Source organism: Helianthus annuus, chromosome 9, assembly GCF_002127325.2.
Source record: "Helianthus annuus cultivar XRQ/B chromosome 9, HanXRQr2.0-SUNRISE, whole genome shotgun sequence".
Lineage (NCBI taxonomy): Eukaryota > Viridiplantae > Streptophyta > Magnoliopsida > Asterales > Asteraceae > Helianthus > Helianthus annuus.
The window spans coordinates 146,220,633-146,226,829 of record NC_035441.2 but is presented as its reverse complement, the minus strand read 5'-3'; the positions used below and the strand labels follow the sequence as shown (position 1 = coordinate 146,226,829).

The 6,197-nt window shown below is 33.3% G+C and overlaps 1 long non-coding RNA gene across 2 annotated transcripts; it reads left to right on the top strand.

Annotated features, from left to right (window-relative positions):
* The first annotated feature begins 567 nt into the window (after window positions 1-567).
* Window positions 568-5,937, top strand: LOC118482151. Of its 2 annotated transcripts, XR_004867488.1 has the most exons (3): window positions 568-861; window positions 1,042-1,132; window positions 5,885-5,937. It is a non-coding gene; the product is annotated as an uncharacterized LOC118482151 (long non-coding RNA). The 2 variants fall into 2 exon arrangements; XR_004867487.1 differs by lacking the exon at window positions 5,885-5,937 and having other exon boundaries at window positions 1,042-1,297.
* Window positions 5,938-6,197: the final 260 nt, after the last annotated feature.

The window sequence follows — 6,197 nt, the reverse complement described above, 5'->3', positions numbered from 1 at the left end:
CCACTTGCCTCATCAAATTTTACAATCCTGAACGAAATTAGGTCACCGACACTACAGGAGGCGTCAGCGACACCCCCGCATGGCCCGTCGGCAAAGCTGAAGACCCCATTTTTACCCCGTTTCGTCATTCCTTCGACCCCGAACCCCGCAACCTCGTTCCCAGGCCTCGTTAAGCTTCCCAAATGTATCCCAAACTTATCAAAGCGTTTTTGTGAGGTGCGGATAAGTAGGAAACTTGTATATGAGCATATATCAATGATGAAATAGGCATGCATGTATGTAAGAATGAGATCATATTGCATGTAAGTAGACGGGATTAGTATGTGAGATCATATTGCATGTTTGAATATGTTAGTGTGTAAATTCTATATATGTGTTTGTAAGAAGGATATAAAGGTATATATGCACGTATTGGAATTTTAGTATACGTGGACAAATGGACCTTGTATAATACTACAAAAACCAACTAAAGTCACTACCGGCTACCGGACGGTCGCGCCTCATCAATCACGCCGTTTATAAATAAGTGTTTGACTTAATTCGATAATAGTTTTCGTTACAATCGACGTCTTTTCCTCAAAAATTACACCGTTTAAGACAAAGCTCTTGAATTCATAAAATATAGTATTTGCTCTGTATGTATCAATGGTTGCGTCATATCTTTTCCGGTACACCGCTTCACCAAATCAAAATTCCCAATTCCTTACAATATTACATTATGCCACATTTTTGTAAACCAACAACCGCCACCGTACATTATTCCCAATTCCTTCATCGGATAACCATCTACTACCTCCGTCAAAATCAAATTGTTAATTCCTTCAATTTCCGCAAATTCATCAAACAAGTTCGACATCAAAGGTAACATCTCTTAACATATTGGGTTTTCTATGGATATCGTATTCTTTCCTTCTTGAATAGATCTATATTGGTTTTATTTGTCGTTATTTTCCCTTATTGATTCACAACAAATCGATACATATATGTTATTATTGGTTATATACCGAAAAATTAAGAAACCGGCATGGGTTGTTTCCCTAGCGCTTTGGGGATTCTTTGCGAAAAAACATCCAAAAACAAGCGAAACGATGACATACACAACGCTCAATCAAACACTATAATCGCTGGGAATGTAAGTATGTTTAAAGTTGTAAGTTTGTTTCATTTTTAATATTTCTTGATTAGTTTTTTGTTTAGTTCTTAAAAGCATGCACGCCATTCAATTGTTCATTTTTGGATTTTGAGTTGTGACTCTTGAATTATTGATCTTTTAACTAGAATTTGTTGATCGTGATAATTTTGTGAATATTCGTTGTTAATAGTGGGATATTGAAATGATAACTTTCTGTGCATAATTAATAATAATGTTGTGTTCATCGGGTTTTTACTTAGACTAGAAGGTATGGTGACGGAGGATGGGCTGCCACGTCATCCGTCATGTCACCGAAAGTGAGGATGGGCCTAAAGGGGATGGACCAACGGGGTGGAGGATGGGGCTATATATATATATATATATATATATATATATATATATATATATATATATATATATATATATATATATATATATATATGTGTGTGTGTGTGTGTGCGCGCGCGCACGTGTGTGTAGTTATGTGTGTGGAGGAGAGGCCCGTCGTACACGTGACGGTGAAGCCGGGACAAACATAAGGGGGGGCGGTGTGGGGGTGCGGCGTCGGGCCAAGGCCGGCCCCCATACCCTCCAGTCTTAGTTAAACTCTGTTGGGATTTCTTTAGTTCATATTTGTGGTCATCAGTGATATCATTAAATGATATAAGGTTTATAACTTTTGATCTTGAATTTTTTAATGACTAAATTCATCAGTCACACCTTTAGGGTGCAATTGTTTACGAAGTTTAGAAAGTAATCATTAATCTGCACTTGAAGATTAATTACAATATTAGAACTTATAATAATCCGTTTTAACCTTTATAGGATCATTTGATATGATAGATGTTTGAATGTGTGAATGGAGTGATCATATGATTCTTTAGGGGTCAAATAATTACATTAATAGTAGCCCTAGCAAAAATGATCAACAAAGGATAGATAAAATTGAATTATATACCCATGTTTCATTTGTAATGAAACCGTGTTTTCATAGGGGTGGTTATGTGTTATTTGAAGTTTTGAATATTTAGAGATATATGTTGTCCGAGGGTTTTTTTATGTAATAGTTTGAATAAATGGGGAATTGCAAACATGGAAAACATAACAAACAAACTTACGGTGTCAAAATTAGTGAAAGGCGATAAACAGGTATGTATAGCAATTCAAACTTTGAATGTGAAAAGGATTTGAAAGGGCTATGGAATTTAACCATAGGAATTGATGGAACTTAGGACTGGATAAAATGTTAAATTAACTTTTTGATCGAGTCCATATTTGAGTTTGCTGGGTAGACAGCTCTTATGCATGTTTCATTATATTTTTTTTCTTAAACAAGACATTGATTTAATTTATTTCACATAGGCAAAATAATTAATGAAAAGGACTTCAAAAATACATATGCATTCAATTTTTTTGGAAATCGTCCCCTCTTTTTTAATTAGAATGACCATAGAATAAAAAAAAAACAAAACAAAACAAAAGACAAACAAAATGATCATGTGCAACGCCTTTTATTTGCCCAACATCATTTTTATTAACACCATTTAAGCCAGTGGTAACTATTGTCAAACTTTTATACCGACACAATTTTCAAATAACTATTCGCTCTACATAAATATAACATCATGTTTAGTTCAAATAACTATTCGCTCTATATAAATATATCATTTTGTTAAGTACAAATTTAGGCCGCCATTTTTTAAATAAAATGCTTTAGGAAAGGAAAAGTAAGGTTTGCATATACTTTGGAATTTTCCAACTCATATACTCATAGTAAAACATTCATAATTGACACCCCACCGCAACGCGCGGGCAACTTTAACTTGTTAATATATATATCACAAGATCGTATGATACATACATACTCCATCAAAAGATTAATATATTATTCTTACTTAATTAATTTTATTTGAAATAGTTGTATATTTAGAAAAGTATTTCAGTATTAATTCTTTTTGAAAATGTTTTTACTTTTTGCTTTTTATTAAGTAACTAAAACTCTTAAAAAAAAACAATGATTCTAAGATGTGTATGACTATATTAATTGGTGTAATCAATAGAAAACAATGATTCGAAGATGTGTATGACTATATTAATTGGTGTAACAATTTTATATCTTTTATATAGTGATACCGAATACATTTATAATCAACATCCCATTGGGGTGGCGTCATCTCATAACATATATTTTCAAACTTTGATGAATTTTACGTTGGACAATATTTTAAGTCAAGGGATGTTGGTTGTAAATAAATACATGATTCATCGTCAATCAACCATTTATAGAGTATAATATATTGACATAAACATATTATAGACTTTCCATATATATCTTGTAATAGTAACGTCGGCGGAGTATAAATCAACTATTTACTGATATCTTGTGCTTAAAGGATCAACTCAGCTAGTTAGGTGTGTGTCGCATATCTAAAAGGTTTAGGATTGAATTGGAAAACTAGGAAGCGTTCTTTAGCGGGGAGGCTTACGCTAGCAAAAGCGGTTATGGGGGCCCTTCCGAAGTATTATTTATCTTTATTCAAAACTCCAGAAAAGGTCATTAATACCCGTCAGGGAATCAAAACGAATTTTGTACGCGGTATCAAAGGGGAAAGAGGGGGTCGCTTGGGATAAAATTGTTGTGCTTAAACGTACCGGAGGTCTAGGGGTCGGAGATATTCGGAGTTCAAATGTAACTTTTTCGCTTGGGCCTCTTCTTTTTTCGATTTCTAGCTTGATTGACTACAGTAAATCTGAGTTTTTAAGTTAATTTACAATCATCAGTTTGGTCGAGTTTTTTTTATTGAACAGTTAATTTATTTATAAAAACATATCGAAATTACAATTAATCCAGTTGTTCCACGAAGGAAGTTTGGATCGATTCTTTACCCATAAAAAACCTTATGCCTTGATCTCCTACGTCAACCGAATTTTAATTAGTTTTAGTACTTGATTTCTTCTTACTTAAACCATAGACTTAATTTTAATTTTTCGCTTATTAGTAATTAGTTAAGTTTAATAGTCACTATTTTATGTCAAATCAAAATTGAAATACGGGTAATTCAAAAAAGAAAAAAGAAAAAGAAAATTAAACTAGATGCTTAGTTGGAAAAAAAAAAGTTGTCATTTCTAAATTAAGTAAAAATCACAAAAATATAATGCTCAAAATAGTGAACAAATAAATGGTAACACAGAACAACCAATTGAACTACATACCGGAAATGGTGAACAACTACATGCGGAAATTGAAATGGATAAAGGGACCCAACTTTTTACTTCCTCTTGAGCCCTCAAAATGATTGACTCGGGCAGGCAGTCGGACACACTTCCTACTTTAACATGTAAGCTTCATGGCTCATAATCTATTTTTTAATTTGATCTCTGACTTTGACTAAACGCCAGGCCATTATAATAGTTAGGTATTGCTTTGGACTAATCAACACATGGTCAGTGTAACAAACACAAGTTATCTGTGAACCTAAAAAACTAATTTAATATTCGTTCGGTGGACGGGTTATGTTAAACAACATAACAAATAAAGCTAACCTTTATTAAGTGTACACAAATTTAAACAACGTTACAAACAAAAGCACCAATTTTAATTTATAAAAGAAAAACGCATGAAAAAAGATTATCAAATTCAATTTCATTTGCCGTGTCCTAAATATATAATTGGGAAAAATCTAAGCCGACCATCGTCATGGGTTGGAAGTGATTACCAATGCTATGATAGTTGTGTCCATTCAAGCAAAATGTATACGGACCATGACCATCATTTAATTTCGAACATATTCTCCCACCGGTTGACATCATCGAAAAATTGAATTAACGACTTTGATATGCTCTCTAAAAATTGATGACCATGGCTCACCGTTACGATTCAGCAAACTTCGCAATGGTTGCTGAGGAAGTTTATGTAAAGGTAAAATGACATTTCCCACTATATAGATACGCCTTCAATTTGATTATGTTATCATTGAGTTGATGCAATTGACACCAAGAAGTTGAACGATGGCAAATACAAGCAATCCAACTTGATTAGGAAATCGCAAGTCTATCAACCTTTGGAGTTTGGTATATAAGCGTTAAAAAAAACTACAATAAAAACGTGGAAATAAATGTCATCAAAATCCTTTTTTTATTTTTATATTTGACAATAAAGACATAAATGTTGCAAGAAGCAAACCACCATGATCTTCACTATCGTATTAGAGTTACATTCTGCAATAATTTATTATTTAGGCTCTAAACCATTAAAAGACACGTTCGGTTGAGATTGTATGGGTGGAAAGGACGGGGAGTTGTATTACTCAACCACGATCCAACGTTTAATTGGTTCCTACTCCCCAAGTAACTTGAAATCCTGACTAAAACAACATTTTTATTGAAGTAATAATCTAAATTTCAAAATTAAAAATATTTAGCATGGCAAAAAAAAAAAAAAACACTTAACCCATCAATGGGTTAAAATTGGCACCCATGTTCCTATGATGAGAATACTAAGACCACCCGTAGTGAGGCATGATTTTAAAAAAAAAATTGCAAAACAACGCCTGGAAACGCCCACACCGCCATTACGGCCGGCGTTTTCCGACGTTATTTTTGAAAAAAATGGGTTTGGCGTTATTTAAAAAACGCCGGAACACATTTGATTGTCCAATGAAAGCTTGCCATGTGTGTATAATATTTGTGTGTGTTTATAATTAGTTTTATGTAAAAGAAAAGGAAGAAAAGATTGGTTTTTTTTTTTTGAAGTTGCAGGTGATGGGGAAGAAGAAAGGAAGAAGAAGGGATAAAGGAGTGGTGGGACCTTTGGTGGGGGGAAAAACAAAAGGTAATTTTTAACTTTATTTTTTTTTAGGTTTTTTAATTTTCTGTTTTTTATTTCGTTTTTTTTTCAAGTAGTGTAATTTTTATTTTAAATTAATGAAGTTTTTTATGTTTTAAATTAAAAAAATAATTGGGAAATGATTGCATGGGCGTTATTGGAATAATGTCCCACTACACCACTTTATGCTATAATGCCCCATGCTGACTGAGATGACACGTGTCGCAAAACGCCCCATGG